The sequence below is a fragment of the Jaculus jaculus genome, chromosome X (genome assembly GCF_020740685.1).
Source record: "Jaculus jaculus isolate mJacJac1 chromosome X, mJacJac1.mat.Y.cur, whole genome shotgun sequence".
Taxonomy (NCBI): domain Eukaryota; kingdom Metazoa; phylum Chordata; class Mammalia; order Rodentia; family Dipodidae; genus Jaculus; species Jaculus jaculus.
This window is the reverse complement of record NC_059125.1, coordinates 33,935,469-33,959,115: the sequence shown is the minus strand read 5'-3', so window position 1 is coordinate 33,959,115 and position 23,647 is coordinate 33,935,469. Positions and strand designations below refer to the sequence as shown.

Genomic DNA, 23,647 nt, shown 5'->3' with positions numbered 1-23,647 from the left:
CTAAGTGTAACAATACACTGGCAAATTCTAAAATTCAGCTGAGCAATATACACACTCAATCCAAACAAACACAGAATATTTATGTAAGAGTGGGGATTAAAAGCAGGTAATTTATTAAAGTCAAAGTCTTTAAGGGTGTGTGTTGTCCCACACCATTAATTGTGTCAACTGGGAGGTTGAGTTTTCTGGTCTGAGATGGTTTCTAGATCAGCCTAGGGCCAAGTCTGACCCTGCCTCCAATAATGACAGAAGAAAAAGAACAAGGCCCTATGAATACAGAAACATCAAAGGCACCAACAGTCAACACCAAAGTAAATCTTATTTGAGAATGATAAAGCCACCCAAGAATATGTATCATATAACCTTCCCTGACATGGAAATAGAGAATAGCACTTCCAGTGCAGGGTTATATGCCTACTTTTGTATAAGTAAGGCCCTGTTACCTTTTGGGGTGGCTTCCTATCTCACCAATGCTGAGTGCCTATCTCAATCCCTCTCTGCCGCACTGTCAACCTAGTGTTCTATTCAGTTGTGCTGGATGTTTTGTGGCTGGGGGTGAATGAGTTCTCTGGAGGTTCATGAAACTGATGATTGGGAGATATTAGGCTGTGCAAGATGCCCAGAGTTATACTGGAGCTGCTCAGCTGGTCCTTTTTGTGTTCTCCTTTAGCAGCTGCTCATCTGTTCCCTGACATCCTCTCCTGCATGTCTATTGACTTTGTGAGGAGGCTGATGTGAGTAGAAAATCCCTCCGCATGGTTTCTGCTCCTGAAGCTCTGTGCTGGTCAGGTGTGTGGGTGTGCAGACCAGAACTGCTGGAAATTTGGTGTTTTCCTTCTTTCTGGAAGATCTTAGTCTCTCCTTCTTCTCTGCTGTGGTTGATAATAACTTGGTAGAACAGTGTATTTTGTTGTTTTTCTGCTTATTTCCCTCCCTAGGCTGTTTTGGCATGGCTACTATGGCGCCATCTTACCTGTAAACCATTTCCTCCATTAGCACATTTATTGGTTAAATGATTTGGGGTTTTTTTGTGTTTATTTTTTGTAGTTCTTTATAATTCTATATATTGATTCCCTGATTGATATTTATTTAGCAAAGATATTTTGTCATATTCTGTATGCTGTGTGTTCACACTGGTCATTGTTTCCTTTATTGTATGGAAGCTTTTTAATTTCATGCATTTTTCTTTATTGATTTCCTGAGCTACTAGAGTCCTTTTCAGAAAATCTTTGTCCATTCCTTGATCCTGAAGTGTTTTCCTCTAGCAGTTGCAAAGTTTAAGATCTTACTTTAAGGTCTTTGATCTATTTTGATTGTTTTTCCAGGGTGAGAGATAGAGATCTAGCTTTATTCTTCTACATGTAGGAATCTAGTTTTCCCATCATCATTTGTTAAGGAGGTTATCTTCAAATGTATGTTTTTTACACTTTTTGTCAAAAAATTAGGTGACTGTATCTATGTGAGTTTACTAATGGGCCCTTTATTCCATGTCATTGCTCTACACATCTGTTCATGTGACATTACTATTCTAGTTTTTTTACTATGACTTGGTAATATAATTTAAGATCAGGTATTATAATTCCTCCAGCATTGTTTTTGTCTGCTAATAATTATTTGGATATTTGGTCCCTTTGTATTTAATATGAATTTCAGTATTTTTTTTCTAGTTCTGTGAAAAATGTCATTGTGATTTTGGTGAGGATTAAACTGAATCTGTATATTATTTTTGTTAACATGGCCATTTCACAGTATTACTTTTGCCAATCTGTATGGGAGTACTATACATTTTCTAGTGCCTTTTTCAGCTTCTTTCTTTAGTACTTTAAAGTTTTCGTTGTAAGTGTCTTTAACCTGATTGGTTAGGTTGATTTTTACCTATTCAATTAATTTATTTTTTGAAGCTATTATTAGTAAGATTGTTTCCTTAATTCTTGGAAATTTTATTACTGTAGATAAATACCACTGTTCTTTCAAGATTGCTTTTTTCAAGTATTTTTAAATATTTTTATTTATTCATTTATATTTTAATACTTTATTTTTAAAGAGTAACTCTTTCTTTTTACTTAAATGTATTTTTTTCTTTTTATTTATTTGCAAGTAATATTAGAGACAGCATGTGTGAGAGAGACACAGAGAGAGAGAGAGATAGAGAGAGAATTAGTGCACCAGGGCCTCTTTTTGCTGTACACAAACTCCATGAACCCCACCATTATTTTACATTTTGTGCATCTGGCTTTACATTGGTAGTGGGGCATCAAATACAGTCCAGCACTGTTTATAAGCAAGCACTTTAACCACTGAGAAATCTCTCCTGCCCAATATTTTATTTTATGAATGTTTATTTTTATTTATTTGCACTTGTGCATGTGTGTGTGGTAGTGCTAGTGTCTCTTGTCACTGCAAATGAATGCCTATTTGATTTTATGTGGGATGCTAGGGAACTGAACTCAAGCCAGCAGGCTTTACAAAGTCCTTTAACAATTAAGCCATCACCCTAGCCCTGCTACAGAGTTTTGTATGCTGATTTAGGTTATCACCAATAACTATAAAACTAGAAGTGGAAAAGCTACAATAAAATAAACTATAAGGTTAAAAATAATTTATGTTAAGTATGGAAATAGTGAAGAATGAGATAAAGGAAGGAGGAAGGGGGCTGGAGAGATGGCTTAGTGGTTAAGAGCTTGCCTGTGAAGCCAAAGGACTCTGGGTCGAGGATTAATTCCCCAGGACCACTTTAGCCAGATGCACAAGGGGACGCACACGTCTGGAGTGGCTGAAGGCCCTGGAGGTCCCATTCTCTCTCTCTCTGTATCTGCCTCTTTCTCTCTCTGTGTCTGTTGCTCTCAAATAAATAAATAAAAATGAACAAAAAATAAAAAAGGAAGGAGGGAGGGATAGGGGATTAGTAGAGCAGAAGCAATATGAAATATACAAAAAGATAATGTAAAAAGGGACTGGAGAAGAATTTTATGGAAGAGAAAAGAGCAAGTTATTAGAAAAAATAAAAAAGAAAAAGTTTGGACTTCCGGCCAAGATGGCGACCGCCTAGCTGTGCTGCAAATACCGGGGAAAGAAAGGCAATAAATTAAAGGTTATCAGGGTCTTCTTGCCAGTGGGAGGGCACAAAGTGGGGAAAAACAGGGAATCGCAGATCCCCTCTCAGGTGGGTAGTCTAACCCCCATACAGCTGCTGCACCCTGCACCCCAAGCAGCTGTTCTCTAATTGCATACCCGCCAGCCCACTGCGCTGTGCTCTGATTGCACAACCACGGGGCTCTCCACTGCTGTGCTCTGTTTGCATACCCGTGTGGATCTCCACACCCGTGGGGACCTATGCCTTTGTGCTCTGATCACGTGCCCCAGCCCACCAAGCTGTGCTCAGTTCACACACCCACAGTGACCACTGGGGCTGGGATCAGGTGGCTGCCAGACCCCCAGCTGCTGTGCACTGATCGTGTGCCCTCTGGCCAGCCTCCGCTGTGCCCCGATCCCGTGCACGCATCAGCTGCCACTGAACTACAATTGCACGTGCAGCAGGCCCAGTCCCACATCAAGGGCCACACAAGCCCACACTGAGTCACTAGCACCACCTCAGGTGCCATCCCCTACCAGTCTGTCTCTGCCCATCACCCACACCCCTGTGGTGGGAGAGCACTGACTGTTTGCAGATCCCAGTGTTCCCAGCCAGAGTTTGGGCAGCTTCAGGGCTTTCTACCTCAGTCCCCTTCCAAGCTCGAAGGCAGGCAGCTTTGGTGCATTACTGGGTGAGAATTCAGGCAACTTTGTCGCCCCTGTCAGGCAGTAGATAGGCAGCTTTGGCAAGTGAGAGCAAAAACCCAGGCTGCTTGGCAACTGTCCCAGGCTGCCTTGGATTCTCACTGAGCTAGACCCCAGGCTGGTCCACCCACCTACCTGCCCATACACTGTCATGGGTAGACTACAGCACAAACGAAATAACATGAAAAATAAAATGCAAGAAAATCCAGATAGTTCACCCAGTCCAACAAGGATTACATATAACCAAAACATAGAAGAGTTTTTAGGATCAGAACATCAAGTGGAAGCTATGAGCAATGCAACCCTGACCAACCTACTGGTAGAACTTTCAGGAAAGCAACAAAGGACTGATAATCGTGTGGATGCTAACATCACTAAGCTAGACCAATATGATAAGACATTGGAAGGAATTCAAAGAGAGCTAAGAGAGTTGAGGGAGAGAGAAAAAAAGAGGACCTTAAAAATCAGCTGGCCACACTAAATGAAAACATAAAGAAATGCAAGGATGAATTCCAAGAATCATCAAGAAAATCAGAAAATGAGGTGAAAAGGGAGCTGGGCAGAGTGATGGAAGTGATACATAGGAAAGTAGTAGAAAATGCAAACTTAATTGAACAAGTCCAAAACTCTCTAGAGGGTTTCAAGAATAGAGTCAGCGAAGTGGAGGATAGAAACTCTGATCTGGAAGACAGGATGGAAGAAACAGTTCGAGAGTTCAAAAATGTCAGTAAGTTCAAAAGTTCCTGTGAACAGAACATAAGGGAATTGTAGGATACACTTAAACGTCCTAATATTAGAATCATTGGAATACCGGAAGGAGAATAATTTCAGACCAAAGGCATGGAGAATTCATTTAACAAAATAATTGAAGAAAACTTCCCCAGTCTCTTGAAAGAAAAGCCCATCAAGATACATGAAGCTAACAGAACTCCAAACAGAATGGACCAAAGAAGAAACTCCCCAAGACATATTATCATTAAGACTCTAAACATTGACACCAAAGAGAAAATCCTAAAAGCAGCTAGGGAAAAACAGCACACCACTTTCAAAGGAAACCCCATAAGAATTATTTCAGACTTCTCAATGGAAACCCTGAAATCTAGAAGGGCATGGAATGAAACTCTCCAAACTCTAAGAAACTATGGCTTCCAACACAAACTACTCTACCCGGCAAAAGTCTCACTCATAATAGATGGTGAAAGGAAAACTTTCCATGACAAAACTCAGCTTTACAATTATATGAACACAAAACCAAATCTACAGAAAGTATTCCAGGAAATTCTCCACAGAGAGGAAACAAATAACCAAACACAAATGCCTACAAGAAGCAGATCACAACAACCAATCCCAGAGTAGACACAAAACATTTTAAATTCCATTAAAACACCAACACACCTCTACCACCACAACATGGCAGGGATCAAATCAAATCTCACAGTCATTCCCCTAAATATTAATGGCCTTATTCACCCATCCAGAGACACAAGCGAACAAGGTGGATCAAAAAATAGACCTCTCAATCTGCTGCCTTCAAGAAACCCACCTTACCACTAAAGACAGAAACCTCCTTAGGGTGAAAGGGTGGAAAACAATATTCTAAGCAAATGGGAATAAGAAACAAGAAGGTGTAGCTATATAAATATTGGATAAAATATACTTCAAACCAAAAATATTCAAAAAAGACAAAGAAGGCTACTTCCTACTTATCAAGGGAAAAATCCATCAAGAGGATACTACAATCATAAATCTGTATGCACCAAACACAGGGGCACCACAGTTAATAAAACAAAACCTACTTGACAATAAAACAGAAATAACCACCAACACCATCATAGCTGGGGACTTCAACACACCATTATCAGTAATAGACAGATCATCCAAACAGAAGCTCAACAGGGAAGTAAGAGAGCTCAACAAAACCATAGAACACTTAGACCTAACGGACATCTACAGAACTTTCCATGCCAAATACACAGACTACACATTCTTCTCAGCAGCCCATGGAACATTCTCTAAAATAGACCATATACTGGGTCACAAAGATTGCCTCCACATATTTAGGAAAATTGACATTCCCTGTATGATATCAGATCACAATGCTATATTGCTAGAAATCAACAACAAAAGACCCACCAAGAATCCCAGTGGCACCTGGAAACTGAACAGCACACTCTTAAACAATAAATGGATAGTGGATGAATAAAAATTGAAATTGCAAAATTCCTGGAATTGAATGACAATGAGAACACATCATACAAAAACTTATGGGACACAATGAAGGCAGTCCTCAGGGCAAAATTCATAGCACTCAATGCCTTCATAAAAAAGACAGAAAGATCCCAAATTAATAGCCTAACCATCCACCTAAAGGAACTGGTAATACAAGAAAAGTCCAACCCAAAGAGCTCCAGAAGGAAAGAAATAATTAAAATCAGAGCAGAAATTAATGAATTGGAAACCAAGGAAACAATTAAGACAATTGACAAAACAAAGAGCTGGTTCTTTGAAAAAAGAAACAAGATTGACAAACCTCTGGCCAATTTGACCAAGCAAAACCAGGAGAGGCTCCAAATTAACAAAATTCAAAATGAAAAAGGAGAGATCACAACAGACATAAGTGAAATTGGGAGAATCATCAGGACTTATTTCAAAAACCTCTACTCCACAAAACTGGAAAATGTGGAGGAGATGGATAAATTCCTGGACGCACACATATCATCTAACAAAGCTAAATGCAGAGCAGATTAATCACCTCAATGAACCCATCACACTCATGGAGATTGAAAAAGTAATAAAAAACCTCCCTAAAAAGAAAAGTCCAGGGCCAGAAGGATTCCCAGCCGAATTTTATCAAACATTCATGGAAGAACTCAAACCAATCTTCCTAAAACTGCCACACAATTGAAGAACAGGGGAAGCTACCCCACTCCTTCTATGAAGCTAGTATCACCCTAATCCCAAAACGAGGCAGAGATGCCACAAGAAAAGAAAACTACCGGCCTATTTCCCTAATTAACATAGATGCAAAGATCCTGAACAAAATACTTGCAAACCGAATCCAACAACACATTAAAAGCATTATTCACCTTGACCAAGTGGGATTTATCCCAGGAACACAAGGGTGTCAATGTAATACACCACATAAACAAGCTTAAACATAAAAACCACATGATCATTTCGATAGATGCAGAAAAGGCCTTTGACAAGATGCAAAATCAGTTCATGATCAAATCATTGGAGAGAATAGGCATGGCCAGTTCATATCTTAACATAATAAAGGCAATATACAAAGCTCCAAAGGCCCAAATAATACTTAATGGAGAGAGACTGGAGGAATTCCCATTAAGATCAGGAACAAGACAAGGATGTCCTCTCTCACCTCTGCTTTTCAATATAGTTCTGGAAGTCCTAGCTCAAGCAATAAGATAGGAGAAGGAAATAAAAGGGATACGATTTGTAAAAGAAGAAGTTAAGTTAGCTCTATTCACTGATGACATGATTGTATATGTAAGAGACCCGAGAGACTCCATCCCAAAACTCCTTAAGGTGATTAACTCCTATAGCAAAGTAGCAGGATACAAAAATAAATGCACAAAAATTGGTAGCATTTCTGTATGCAAATGACAAAGATACAGTAAAAGAAATAAGGGACATAGTCCCATTTTCAATAGCAAAAAAAAAAAAAAAAAAAACAACCTTGGAATAACATTAACCAAGGAAGAAAAGATCTATACAACGAAAATTTAATAACTCTCCAAAAAGAAATTGAGGAGGACTTGAGAAGATGGAAAGACCTCCCATGCTCCTGGATAGGCAGAATTAACATTGTGAAGATGACAATCCTACCAAAGGCAATATACAGATTTAATGCAATTCCAATTAAAATCCCTACAGTGTTCTTCACAGAGATAGAAAAAATGATCTCAAATTTCATATGGAAAGGCAGAAGGCCTCGTATATACAAACATACCCTCAGCAAAAGAAATACCTCTGGAGGCATCACCATACCTGATCTAACGCTATCCTACAAAGCCATAGTAATAGAAACAGCATGGTACTGGCATAAAAACAGGAGTATAGACCAATCGAATAGACTTGAGCCCCCAGATTTTGGGACAAGCAACTATAGCTACTTGATATTTGACAAAGGCCCAACAATATAGGCTGGAAAAAAGATAGCATCTTCAACAAATGGTGCTGGACAAACTGGATAACCACAGGCAGGAAACTAAAACTTGAACCACACATTTCACCCTGCACTACACTCAAATCCAAATGGATCAAAGACCTCAACATAAGACCAGAAACTCGAGTACTACTGGAAGAAAATTTAGGAAGTACTTTCCATGATATAGGAATGGAAAAGACTTCCTGAACAAAACCCCAGTGGCTCAAGTTCTTAAACAGTTACTCAACCAATGGGATCATATGAAACTGAAGAGTTTCTTTACAGACAAGCATATAATTAGCAAAGCCAATAGAATACCCATAGAATGGGAGAAAATATTTGTGGGTTATCCAACTGATAGAGGCTGTTGCAGTCCGGTTCGCATTGCTGGTAGAAATCACCCAACCAAGAGTAGCTTCTGGGAAAAAGAGGTTTATTTTGGCTTGCAGGCTCGAGGGGAAGCTTCACGATGGCAGGGGAAAACGATGGCATGAGCAGAAGGTGGACATCACCCCCTGGCCAACATAAGCTGGACCACAGCAACAGGAGGGTGTGCCAAACACTGGCATGGGGAAACTGGCTATAAAGCCCTTAAGCCCGCCCCCAACAATATACTCCCTCCAGGAGGCATTAATTCCCAAATATCCATCAGCTGGGGAGCTAGCATTCACAACACCTAGGTTTATGGGGGACACCTGAATCAAACCACCACAGAGGCCTAATCTCTAGAATCTATAAAGAACTAAAATTTCTAAGCAATAAGAAGACAAACATTCCACTCACAAAATGGGGCACAGTGTTGAACACGCAGTTCACAAAGGAAAATATACAAATGGCAAACACACACTTAAGAAAATGTTCATCATCCCTAATCATCAGAGAAATGATAATTAAAACAACTATGAGATTCCACCTTACCCCAATAAAGACAGCCAACATAAAAAAAATCAAATGAAAAAAAATGCTGGTGAGGATGTACAGAAGCAGGAACACTCATTCACTGTTGGTGGGAATGTACAACCACTTTGGAAAGCAATATGGAGACTCCTGAAAAAGCTGACTATAGAAATACCAACAGACCCATCTACCCTAAAACCTTCAAACCAAAGGCCAGAGAGATTTGCTCAACCATGTTTGTAGTGGCTCAATTCGTAATAGCTAAAAGCTGGAATCAACCCAGATGTCCATCATTAGAAGAATGGATAACTAAGATGTGGTATATCTACACAATGGAATTCTATACAGCAGTAAGAAAAAATGACACAAAGAAATTTGAGGAAAAATGGTTGAACCTGGAACAGATCATTCTCAGTGAACTTACCCAATCACAGAAAAAAAAAAAAAAATCGACACATAGTCTCACTCATCTACAACACCTAACCTGAATCTACCCAAGATACCTTACATACCCAGCAAGCACCTCATGGACTAGACAATAGGATGGATGGTGAGGGAAGGGAGGGCATGGAAGGGGTGGAAAACAGTAATCTGGACCCAAAGGGCAATGGTACCATAAAATTCTACTTCCTAAAAGACAGACCAAATGGCTGAACCTTCACTAGACCCTTACAGGAAACACCTGAACCACAAGACACTGGAGAGGGTAGGATCAGACTAACCTAAATCTTCTACATCTTCCCTCCCTCCCTCTCCCACTCTCCCCTCTATCTCTGTCCTCTCTAACTCTTGTATATTAGTTATGTTTTCCCTCAATTTCTTAGTGGACACTGACCTGTAACCCCCACTACCAGTTTGGGGCTACCATCCACAATGAGCTTTTGATCAGAGAAACCTACAAGGTTTCCCAAAACAATGACAGACTTTTGTCAGAGTACTTGATGACCCACCAAAGGTCAGTGGTACGACCCTATTGCTGAAGACTCCATACGCAGCTGACACCTAAAATGGAATGGCATGGATGGAATCCAGGAGAGAGTCAGTCCCCAGACAGTCAGCGTGTCTAGTGCCAGAAGGTGCTACATGGGCGACTGGAGGAAATGACCAATATCTGTCCAAGCAACTCATGGTCTAACCTAATTAGCAACAAATAACCTGATGTGATGTCCACACAAGTGCAATAGTGGCACACAGGCATAGTGGGGAACCAACTGCTCTTCATTTGGCTAGCTGATCCCCTTAGTGGTAGGAGACCCATAGCTGGAGCTGGGAAACAAGTCAGAACCATACACAAACATAAGCCCACTCTCCAATATCAAGCTACCATCAATCATGGGGTATAAGAGGGCCTACACCTATTAAACTCTCTATCAAAAAAGTAAGTGTTATCTCAATTTTACGGTTGCTAACTTACTCTCCGTTGGAGAATCTGCTTCTCTTTTTCAGATAGATGCAGATCCCAAGGAGAGAGCTGCCCCAACATACCTCAAAAGGGGCCTGACTGAAACTAAAGAAAATTGGCGAAACAAGCAAGGCTGCTATTTTCCTGATGAACCGGATACCAGCACAAAGGGGAAGGAGACCAACACAGAGAGAAATCAACTCCTACCACAGAGCCAGAGCCTCAGAGGCCCCCAACACCTCAGCACTGAAGCAGACCAAAAATGAACCCAACATGGCTCAGGGAAATTTTGAGGAGGAGGGGGCAGAAAGAATGTCAGAGTCACATGTTGGGTCATGATTTGCAGAGACATTTATCGTACCAGTAACTGTGGACTAACTCCACAATGCGCGACCCATTTACATCAACAAGGAGGGTCCATTGGGAGGGGGTAGATCATGGATGAACCTAAACAATGGTACCAAACTGCCTGTATTTGCTGAAAATAAAACTAATAAATTAAATTTTAAAAAAAGAAAAAGTTTTCTCAATAATAAAAAATTTTCCAAACAAAATTATATAAATGCAAGAGTGAGAAGAAAAATAAAGGTATGAGTGGCTTAAAAATTAGTTAAAGTCAAAGCATTACTAAGTGTAGCAAGGGGAAAAGATTGGGGAGTATTGGGAAAAAGAAAAAAATAAACAAAAAGAAAACAATGCCCGATAATGGAAGGATGTGTAAGTAAAATTAGAAGAATGCATTAAGTGGAGTAACATAGAAATCAAATAGTTGTAAAATTTCAATAAAGTAAAAATCATGTTAAAGGTGGAGTAAAGGAAAAAGAAACTACAAAGGTTAGGAAAAAGGAGAAAAAATATTGAGGTGTTGGAAAAGTTTCTTTCTTGGCCCTCAAATATTGAGTGTGCCAGCTGAACTTGTGGACTCGTATCTTTCCTATCATGTATATGATTGCTGAGTCTGTATTGGACAAGTGTTTGATGTAAGCCATATCTTTCTTCTTCATGGTAGTTTTACTTCTTCGCAAGAGGCCTGTGCTGGCCATACTTAGTTTTTTGCAGTCTGTAGGCTAGGGAACTCCTCTTCCCCTCCTGAGACTCCTCAGATCATATAACCCCTGGGGCAACTATTGCTTTAGCTGGGGACTGTCTCCCTATTGTGTTGGGAGTGTGGAAAGCAACATTATCACTGAATTCAGAATGGTGTTTGATTTCAAAACCTCATGGGTATTAATCATCCTGCTGAAGGGCTGTCACTGTGGGTATCCTGTACACCCCTGGAACTACAGAGTTCTTAGGCTCTTCAACAGTGAATGACAGATAGTTGCTTTCAGATCTTGATCCACCTGCTGGTATCAAGCTCAAAACTATCAGACTTCATGGCAATTCTCAGTTGATGAAATCTCTTTTAGGCCTTCAAGGGCTGGACTGCTTTTCTGTGTACACTTCTCAGCCTCAGTGGATCCTCCTGCCAACGGCACTATTCAGCACAACCGTTCTGCTCTCTACAAATGCCTATGTGGACCTTCTTTCACCCAGGGCTGTGGAAGATGAAATTGAGTTTCCGGGACCTGTGGATAGATGTTCCATGATATCAGAACTCTTCCTCTCAAGATGCTTCCTGGCACCTGCATGATAAAATGTCATTTTTCCCCACTGCAGACACATTCACCAGAGAAATTAGCATCTAACAAAAAGCAGCAAGTGTGGCCTTTTCCTGAGGGTTTTTATCTTTATCTGGTTTACCTTTTGGCAGTGGCTTCTGAGTCCCCTTTCCCACACCAGGGAACTGAACATCTGGAGATGTATTTGGCTTACTTCTCTGTGCTGCTTATTTTTCCCTGCATTTTTCCAATATCCTTTCACTTCTTTTGTGGATTTCGGAAGCTCTGCCTTATCTATCCTATTTTCTTCTTTACTGGTTCACACAGAGGCAGACTCTAGATTCTGCCACCCTCCCTGGAAGTCAATATACAGAGTTTTTGTTATGGGAGGGTATAGAGAGTACTACAAGCAATCCCCCATAGACAGCATGATGAGTATTTTATTTTCTTGTCTTTTTTGGAAAAAGAGATACTTCCTGATTGGGGTCCTATAAAAACATTCCTCATTTAGAAAGAAACAGGGATGGAATAATGCATCTAGTGAGCTACCTTCAATGTCACTCTTTTCTGTTGTCTTTCCCTGAAATTTCAGTTCATGAGTGAGTTCATTTAGTCACATCATGCCACAGGTAGGTGACACACAGAGGACCAACTTTATGCCACTGGGTATTCCATGTTATATAAATTTCATATGAGACTGCTGAGGAGAAAGCTCAGTCAGTAAATAATGAGGACATGAGTTTGATCCCCAGTATTTACATAAAAATGTGGGGCATCATGGCTTGCACTAGAATCTCAGCACTGGAGAAACAGAGAGGAAGGGATCCTTGGGCTCATTCACTAGCCAGACAGTGCAGCCTAATTATATAAGCTCAGTCAAATGAGAGAACCTCAAAAAATATGGACTGCATTCTTGAGGAACAACATTGTTGTCCATTGACCTTCAGGCATATGCACAAATGCACTCCTCCACACATGTAAATAAATAAATTTAATTTTTACAAAAAACAGGTCTACTTTTGTCTGGAATTTCTTCTTTTTTGCATCTTTCCATAAAATATTTTATTAACTAATTTTGTTATTATTATATAAAAGCAGTTTTCAGAGGAGACTTGCTTGTGTGTTTATTATGCTCCTCTTTAATGGACAGCCTTTTAGTTCCAGACGATACTTCAAGGATATAAATATTCCCAGAGGGTCACACCAGAGAGTCACTCAGGAAACTATTGTGGTCTAATTTTTCAGATTTCTTCTACACATTCTTTTTTTTTTAATATTTTTTTAAATTTTTAATTTGAGAGCGACAGACACAGAGAGAGAGACAGATAGAGGGAGAGAGAGAGAATGGGCGCGCCAGGGCTTCCAGCCTCTGCAAACGAACTCCAGACGCATGTGCCCCCTTGTGCATCTGGCTAACGTGGGACCTGGGGAACCGAGCCTTGAACCGGGGTCCTTAGGCTTCACAGGCAAGCGCTTAACCGCTAAGCCATCTCTCCAGCCCCTTCTACACATTCTATACTCATTTTAATGTGACAATTCCCCTGTAGTCTAAAATAAGATATGCTATTTTTCTAGAACTGAGGGACACTAAAATAAGTTTGACTTAGATAGTTCCACCTGAAAAAAAATGCATGAAGATATCCAAGGATATAGAAAGAAACAAGAAAAATAGATTCTACTAGTTATAAGGAGGTCTATCTTTATTTTTTTAATTTGCTTATTTTGTAAATTGACAAAATATAAGCAATTAATTATAAATATATTAAAATTGTACCTATTTATCATATGTGGCATGAAGTTTTGAGATATGTGTACATTATAGAATCACATTCTTTTTAATGACTTGTTGTGGCGTGCATGCATGTTCATATGTATGTGGATGCATGTATGTGTGCAGGTGTGTCTGTTCTTGTGGAAGCAAGAAGTCAGTGTTGGAAGTTGTTGGAGTCAGGTTCACATTGCTAGCAGAAATCACCCAACAAAGAGCAGCTTGTGGGAATAAAGGTTTATTTTGATTTACAGATTCAAGGGGAAGCTCCATCATGGCAGGGGAAAGTGATGGCATGAGTAGAGGACGGACATCATCTCCTGGCCAACATCAGGTGGACAATAGTTACAGGAGAGTGTGCCAAACACTGGCAAGGGGAAAATGGCTATAATGCCCGTAAGCCCACCCCCAATAATACACTGCCTCCAAGAGGCATTAATTCCCAAATCTCCATCAGCTAGCATTCAGAACACCTAAATTTATTGGGGACACCTGAATCAAACCAACACATTCCACATCTGCCCCCCATAAACTGATAACCATTGATAATGTAAAATGTAATGCATTCACTCCAACTTTAAAAGTCCCTATAGCTATTTATCAATCCTAATGATGTTCAAACATCCCCATAATCTAAGGTCTTTTAACTTTGCCATAATACCAAAAAGTCTCCCCAAAACCCATAATGGCACAGAATAAACACTCACACTACAAAATATGGCATTGGGCATAACAAAGAAATATTAAACCAATACAAGATTTAAACACAGCAAACATCAAACTCTGTAGCTCCAAGTCAAGCAACTCTAGTCATTGACAAGTCTCCAAGTCTGATAATTCTAACCAGCAACAAGTCTCTGGAGTTCCAATTCCATCCCTCCAGCTAGGCTACTCACAGTCCTGGAAAACTTCATAATGGGGCCCTCAGCTTTCCATACCAGCTGTCTTATGGTCCTGGCATCTCCACTGGGTCTCCACTGCAACCTACAGTCCATCCTCTTGGCTCCATTTGGTCTCCTTGCAGGCATCTAGCAAACCTGCTTCACACTGCCCATGGCCATTTCCAAAACACATGACTATGTTGCAAATTCAATGACTCCCTTTCCTGCATTTTTTATACTCCATAATACCATATGGGATACCAATTTGTTAAGCCGGGGGGGGGGGGCGGAGGGATAAAGCAGACTTTGAAGAATAGGACACTCCTTCAGCATTCAGGCTCCCTCAAAAGACTGGATTCTGGGCTGGAGAGATGGCTTAGCAGTTAAGCACTTGCCTGTGAAGCCTAAGGACCCCGGTTCGAGGCTTGATTCCCCAGGACCCACGTTAGCCAGATGCACAAGGGGCGCATGTGTCAGGAGTTCGTTTGCAGTGGTTGGAAGCCCTGGCATGCTCACTCTCTCTTTATCTCTCTGCCTCTTTCTATCTCTGTCTGTTGCTCTCAAATAAATAAATAAAAATTAAAAAAATAAAATAAAAGACTGGATTCTTTCAGTTGTCCCATGCAGGTCAGATGACCCATCCTCAATGGTTGTAATCTCTCCTATAATTGCATCTTAAAAGACAGCAGTTTCAGCCCAAAGATTTCCTTTCTCTGTGACATGTCCTTCTGCTCACACCAGTCCATTTCTATTCAATGCAACCCTGCACATAGTCTCAGGACACAGGCATAACAGCAAGCTATTTACACAAACTGCTTCTAGTCCAGTCCAAGCAAAGCTCTTTCTTGCCCTCATAAGCCAAATCTCACAGTCCATAGTTCTTACTACATTTAGGTCTTTCAATCTGACCAGAATAGTCCATCAAACTGTAGTTATAGCACTGCAAGGCATCTCTTAGAGCAAGGTTTCAAGTCCTTCCACATTCCTCTTGAAAATCAGATCCAAAAGGCCAAAGCCACAATTGTCAGGTGTCTAGCAGCAAATGACATCACTCCTCAGCACCAACTTTACTGATGAAGTCAGGTTTGCACTGTTGGCAGAAATCACCCAACCAAGAGCAGCTTGTGGGAAAAAAAGTTTATTTTGGTTTATAGACTCGAGAGGAAGCGCCATGGTGACAGACGAAAACAATGGCATGAACAGAGTGGGGACATCACTCTCTGGTCAACATAAGGTGGAAAATAGCAACAGGAGAGTGTGCCAAACACTGGCAAGGGGACACTGGTTATAATACCCATAAGCCTACCCACAATAATACACTGCCTCCAGGAGGCATTAATTCTCAAATTTTCATCAACTGGCAACCTAGCATTCAGAACACCTAAGTTTATGCAGAACACCTGAATCATATCACCATAAAAGTCTTCCTCAGTTACTCTCCACCTTATTTTTTTTTTTTTTTTGAGTCAGGGTGTCTTGCTGAACTTGGAGGTCACCAATTCAGTTAGACTAGTTACTCAGTAAGCCCCTAGCATTTGAAGCGGGGTATGATAATTTAAACTCAGGCCCTCATGTTTGTATAACAAGATGCTTTACTGACTGAACTGTATTACAGTTCCACATTCTTTCTTTATATGTGATTTCATGTCTTTGATTGCAATAATTTTTTTTCTAAATTTTGTTTTTGGTTAGCATACATATAAATGGGTTTCATTTTGACATTTCCATACTTATATATCACTATGCTTTGTTCTTATTCATCATCCACTATACTACTCCATTCTCCTCCTTATGACAATCCCCTTCTTCCCCCTGCCCCAGATAGTTCCACTGTATGCTAACATTACTATTTTTTTGTGATGAGAAGATTTAATATCTACTCAGCTATTTAAAAAGCACTATATATTAACTATAGTCACCAAATGGTACATATCCTTACCCCACACACCTCAGTGTTAAGTACCATTCTACCCTTTGCTATTACAACTTTTCAAGATTGTGATTATCAGTAAGAACATGCTGTACTTGTCTCTTTGCATCTGGCTTATTTCATTTAATATAATGTCCTCTAGGTTCTTCCATGTTGTTGAAGATGACAGAATTTCTTTCTTTTAATAGTCTTAATAGTTTTTCATTTCTTTTTCCATTGATTGATGTACATATGGGGTGACATGGTAAACATGGCTATCTTGTATGGTGCTACAATGAACATGGGGGTAAGTTTCTCTCTTCAGCATATCAATTTTCTTTCCTTTGGATATATACTCTGGTGGATCATATGGTAGTTAATAATTAATTCTTGTTTTTTTTGATGTTTTGAATTTTTTTTGAGGTAGGGTCTCGCTCTAGCCCAGGCTGACCTGGAATTCACTATGGAGTCTCAGGGTGGCCTCGAACTCACGGCGATCCTCCTTACCTCTGCCTCCCAAGTGCTGGGATTAAAGGCGTGCACCACCGCGCCTGGCAATAATTAATTCTTGTTTCGTGGGTGTATGTATGATGTCTTCCTCTCCCTCCCTCCCTCCCTCCCCGCTCTCTCTTTCTGTGTGTGTGTGTGTGTGTGTGTGTGTGTGTGTGTGTGTGTATGTGTGTGTGTGTGGTATGCATGCATGCATGTGCCATAGTGTGCATGTCGAGGTCAAAGGACAACCTTGGTTGTTAGTACTTATCTTCCACCTTGTTTGAGGTATATTCTCTTGTTTATGACTATGTTTTCTGGGCTAGTTGGCCCACCCAATTCTGGGAAATCTCCTGCTCCTGCCTCCCTGCACTATACATACCCTTGCTTATGCCATTGCATCTAGCTTTGTGAGTTTTGGGGATCTGAACTTAGGTATTCATGCTTGCATAGCAAGCACTTGTATCCACTAGGCCATCAGTCTAGCCCTATTTTCAATTGTTTGAGGTTGAACTTGAACACAGTGTAATAACACACATATATACAAATACCCAAATAAAACTCATTATTTGGTATTCTAACCTACAAAAGCAACTAATTTTTAAAGAAATTATGGGGTTTTATTTTAATGAAATACATTGCAGTCCTGAACAATCATAGGTTCTTATTAGTAAGACCATATATTATTTTGAGAACAAAAATATTTCCAGCCCATACACAAGAGTTAGCTAAAGCAAAGGAATTCACCCTTTCCTTAGGTTATATTTTCATGTAGTGCGAAGTCAGTTTATTAATCAGACATTACAGAATGACAACAGCATGCAAGGTCTAGTCTCTTGATGTTCTAATGCCATGCATTAGAGATAAAGGAAACTTTTAGCTGAACAGGATAAATGTGCTGACTCATAAATGGGCTTAGCCACTCTAAAGTCTGGAAATCACCAGAAATGACATATTCTTTGATTTTATCCATTATTTATTTATTTATTTGAGAGCGACAGACACAGAGAGAAAGACAGATAGAGGGGGAGAGAGAGAATGGGCTCGCCAGGACTTCCAGCCTCTGCAAACGAACTCCAGACGTGTGCGCCCCCTTGTGCATCTGGCTAACGTGGGACCTGGGGAACCGAGCCTCGAACTGGGGTTCTTAGGCTTCACAGGCAAGCGCTTAACTGCTGAGCCATCTCTCCAGCCCAATTCTTTGATTTTAAACAAAGCTTTCTAACAAATTTCAGGACATAATATAATATGAAACCAACATTCTCCATAAGCTATGCAATTTTTGAGAATGATATTAAATGAATTGATGGAGGAAAACTTGCTAGGCAAATGAAAATAAAACATGTTGAGCTCTTGAAATACCATCAATATTGTCTAGCCTCAGTAACACAGTCTACGTTCTAATATGCATGAAAACCATACATAAGTACTTAACCTTATCTCACTATTTTGATTTGGCACTAGTTACTTTCTTATTGCTGTTTACAAATAACTGACGAGAAGCAACTTAAGAAAAGTTTTGTTTGGCTTATGTTTCAAGGGGATATAGTCCATTATGGTATGAAGTCATGGCAAGTCAGCTCATCACTTTTCAACCAGAGGAAGGAATCTAGAATGTAAAGAAAGTGGGGACAGGCTATAAAAACACAGGATATGCCTCTAGTGACCCACTTCCTCAAGCAAGGCTCTGCCTCCTAAAGTTTCTACAAACTCCCTTAACAGTGCCACCAGGTGGGGATAAAGTGTTCAAACACATGTGTCTGGGTGTGGAGTGGGGCAGACATTTCTATATTCAAACTACAACTGAACTCTTTATAATTCTGCATTTCTATTAAAGATATTCTTCTACATCACAGCATAGGTCATGTTTTGCCTCTGCATTACAAGAAATGAATGTCCTTTGATGGTATGTTTTGCTAAATTATTATGACCTATTCCTACTTTTTTATAATTAAGTAGAAATTTTATATGGACACATCATATGTTGGTACCATGTACCTTCACTTCCTTCCTCTCTGCCAGTATTCCAGTGAGGGTCCTCCTTAGTGGGATTACTGATATTTGTCATAGAGTTGGGGGTTATGAGTTGTGAGCACAGCTGTCAGCTATTGTGGGGGTGGTGGCAATGTCTCTTGACAGTCTCTTCCACCCTGTAGCTTTTACATTCTTTCTGCCCCCCTCTTCCAAAAAATTCCCTGAGCCTTGGTGGGTGTGCTTTAAGTCTACTTTAGTGTTGAGCACTCAGCAGCTTCTGGATTTCTGTTTTTGTGTGTTTTGAGTATCTTCAGTGTCTTGTCTCCATCACCCTGGCACAAGTTGTCAGACTTGCTATGAGAGCAGCACTCTTGATCTCTCACCAGTTCCTCTGTGGTTTTGAAAGGCCCAAGAATTCAGAAGCTCAGAAATACTATCACGCTCCAAGGGGAGCTTAAGCGGGCTCCCTGCATACCTCAAACTCCAGGCTTTACTCTCTGTTGGAAGCAAGTAAAGAATCCCTCTTCTCATTATATCAGAGCCCACTCCTAATATAAAACTAGGTAAAAGGGCATGAGATAGCCCTCAAGGATGGGAAATGAGTAATGAAGTGAACCACTTATTTGGTTTCTGTAAATAGCCTGCACTATAAGCCTTACACTATAAGCCTTAATAGCCCACACTGTTAGCCTTAGTAGCTCGCACCATAAGCTGTAGCAGCCTGCCTCAGACCACCAAGGTCATAGGAGGCTGATACCATACTCTGCTACCCCCACCTAAGGAATTACACAAGTGCTGACCTCCAAAGTCATAGGAGACTGGAACCACACTCTGCTACTCCCACCCAAGGACCTGCGCAAATGCTGACCACCAAGGTCATAAACTAATTGGCTTAGAAACTATGGGGTGGCACCAACTGACTGGCTAACACCCTGCGGGGCTCCTAATATTAGAAAATGATTGGTCTAAGGCACAGGCTTTGTTAAAAACCCTACAAAAACTGTCCTGTTCCTACATTCGGGGCTCTGCAGTCCTCTACCCCTGTGAGGTGTACGACTGTGGGCCCCAGCGTGCTTGGAATAAAATCCTCTTGCAGTTTGCATCAAGACCGCTTCTCGTGAGTGAGTGATTTGGGGTGTCGCCTTATCTGGGCAGAGCGTGGGGACCCCCTGCGGGGGTTTTTTCCTACAGTTTCACATGGGCCCTGATTCATGTGAGAGGGGTGGTTCTTCTCCTGCCAGGGAGTCAGTTCTTGTCATTTTCATAGATTTCAGTTGTCCTCAGTTCTCACTGCTTTCTGATTTCACTCCCAGAGCTCCAGCATGGTTATGAGTCCACCATCTTGACTGGAAGTCCCCAGATTCATACTTTTGAATAGTACTGACAAAGTTCCCCATGGCTAAAGAATTGTGTCTCTGGGCTATGAACTCCTTATCTTCTGTGGCAATGAGTCATTTGTGGTCTGCATCTATTTTACTGTATTTAATGGTTGGATCAAATTTTATGAACTTTATTGGTTGCTTTGAATTCATCTGGGTCAGACTCTGGCAATTAATCCAGCAAAGAATGATTAAAGAAATTATAATCAAGAAAATGAGTAAAACAGAAATTAAGGGGAAATAAGATCTCTCTTCAAGTATATAAAGACTCAAAAGGATATAGATTTATTCTGTATTGACTTAAGTCAGAAATAAGGCCCATATAAATACACACTACCTAGGAGAGAATTCAATTCAGAGCAAGAAAGAGCTGTTCCAACAATGGAATGAGCAGTCTCAGAAGAGTCAGTTGGCTGCATGAAAGAGCCATGTAGAGGTGTGTGGAACAGTCATCAGGGATTTTGTGTTAAATGAAAGAACATAATTAGATATCTGTGAACATCTCTATTAGCCCTGCATCAATTTTAAGACCCTGTAGTCTGCTTCATTCAGTCTTTGCTGGTCTGTTGTAGGGAAAGTTGGAGATCAAAATAGAAAAACATACATGAGTGGCAGAGAGCTATGAGGACCTGAGCTCAGTCCCTACAGACCATATAAAAATGCTGGGTTTCATGGTACACAATTGCAACCCTAGGGCTGGGGAGGTAGAGACAGATGGTTCCCTGGGCTCTCTGGCCCACCAGTCTAGTTTTCTTGGTAAGCTCCAGGCCAATGATACTTTCTTTTCTCTTTGAGGCAGGATCTCATTCTAGCTCACAATGACCTAGAACTCACTCTGTAGCTCAGGCCGGCCTTGAACTTACAGGAATCCTCCTATCTCAGCCTCTCAATTACTGGGATTAAAGGCATGAGCCACTATGCCTGGCTCCAGGCCAGTGAGAGATGCTGCCTCAAAAAAAGCCCAGGGAGGGGGACAGTGTTTATAAGAAACAACTGAGGTTGTCCTCTGAACTCCACACAGAAATGCACATACAAACACATACGTAAATACACAAAACAATCTCCCATTCTTTGCAGTACATTTTGGGTTTTGAGGTTGTTACAAGGTGTTAAGGTGTTATGTATCTAAGCAGCCAGAGTACAACCTTGAATGCTATTCACCATTTTTTAAAACAAAGTCTCTTATTGGCCTAGAACTCACCAAATAAGCTTGACTAGCTGGCCAGTGAGCTCTAGGGATTCTCTTTTCTCCACCTCCTCAGTGCACCACCTTGCTTGGAAATTTTACTTGGGTACCAGGGTTTGAACTCAGGCACTCATGCTTGTGAGGCAAGCACTTTATGGATTGATCTATATCCCCAGCCTGGGCCCTCAGTTTTACTCATATTTATTATACATACATTTGTTACATGTGAGTATATGAAATCAGCACAATACAAAAGGCAGAAGTAACCTTGTCTCCTGCCGCCAAAGAAGTGAAGGAGAGTAAAAATCCTTTAGTGGTCTGAGAAGATCAATATTAGACTCTCAAGCAGGAAATTGTGGTGCTGTCATACAGAAAGCTACTCAGACATAGTCCACATCAGACTTGGAGCCAGACATCCTGGCAAAGGCTAACATAATGGATCATAAGCAGCAAATGGCTCCTGAAATGCAGCCTAAATTCTCCCACAATATCCCCAACTCAGAAGCCCCTGTGCAAAGGAAGCTCAAGATAAAAGAGTTTGAAATACCTCCAAATATGTTTTCAATCTCCTAATTTGGATGAATTATATCCCAGGAACCAAAATATCTCACAAAGGAGATGATGACCGAATTATTGCTCATTTCTTTCAAAAGGAATTGGCAAGAGATGGCAGTGACCACTGGGATGACTCAAAAGGTAACATAGTGCTGAGAAGTGACAGAGGAGTGCTCAGCTCTGAAACATCTCTATCACACCCTCCAAGGCTCATGGTTCATTGCATAACTGTCCAGACAGAAATTGGCCTCAATATCTATGGCCTTGCAGTGCCTAGAAATATGTTCACAAAACCCTTATAATAGGAGAGAAAGAAAATGAGAGACTAATGGAGAGAGGGAGGGGATATGTTGGAAAGCAGGGTTGTGAAGGGGAAAATGGGGGAGGAGAGGGAAATATGGTTTATTGTCTGTAAGTATAGAAGTTGTCAATAATTTTTTTTAAGTCATAAAAATGAGATAGCAAAGTTGTAACCTATTTTCCAGAGGAGAAAGCATACAGCTTTCACATAGTATGGCTGGATAAACTCATTTTCCAGAAACATTCTAGAACACATTAAGAGAATAATTTATGCATACTTAAAAGATGATGTAGGGGCTAAGCATGCCCCCGCGCGGTCGGCCATTGGCTGTGTGGAGGCGGGAGACTTGACTCTCCCTGCGGTGCTGCCGGGCAGGCACCGGGCTTTCCGCAACTCCCCCTTGGTTAGTACTGCTGAAGATGAGAAGATCTGCAGCACCAAGTCAGTTGCAGTGGAATTCCTTCAAAAGATCAAAATTCATACCTCTAGGAAGAAGTAATCCAAATCTGAATGAAGAGATTTCAAGAAAAAAAATCCAGATATAAAATTATTTCAGAGTACTACAAGTAATGCCTTTCATCAGTTCCCAAATGACCCTGGTGTGTGTAATTCAAATGTTTTGCCTCCCAAGGAAAGCAGTAAGGAAGTTAACCATGGGGATGAGTCCAGTGGTCAGTTTAGTTCTCAAGCACTTGCAATGACAGCACTAAATCCCCTGCAGATAGTACAAACTTGGATGAGGTTGAACAAGCTGGTAGCAGTTCCCTGCCAGTAATGCTGGATCACCATCCCATGGCTATTGAAGTGGAGGTGAAGCAAGAAGAAGATATTAATCCACCTCTTCCACTGGTTTTAAATCCTCAACACAGTGATACTGTAGAGACACGAGAAGAGCATGAATTAGTACATGTTATGGAAAGATCCTTGTCGCCCTCACCTTCTTCTGTTGTTATGAGAATGACATCATCTCCATCTTCTGTGCCAAGGAGAGATGGTTTTTTTTGCCATGAGAGGTCACTGCTAGGGTATGACCCTCAGATCCTGCAAATGTTAAGAGATGAGCATCAGATAATTTTAGAAAATCAAAAAAAAATTTGGATTATATGTTCAAGAGAAGAGGGATGGATTGAAAAGAAGGCAGCAGCTAGAGGAAGAGCTACTAAGAGCAAAAATTGAAGTGGAGAAGCTTAAAGCAATTCATTTACGGCATGATTTACTAGAGTATAGTAGCTGCTAAGATTTTTTTCAGTTTTTCAACTTGACCTTTTTAATTTTGTCAAAATTACTTTCATCTGGGAATATCTAGAAAACGAACACTTCTTATAAAAATATTAACTCTGATTTGAAAAAAAAAACTTTT

The 23,647-nt window shown here is 40.6% G+C and overlaps 1 pseudogene; it reads left to right on the top strand.

The window, feature by feature from the left end:
- Window positions 1–615: 615 nt before the first annotated feature.
- On the top strand, window positions 616–23,524 carry LOC101608375 (annotated as a pseudogene).
- The last annotated feature ends 123 nt before the right edge of the window (window positions 23,525–23,647 follow it).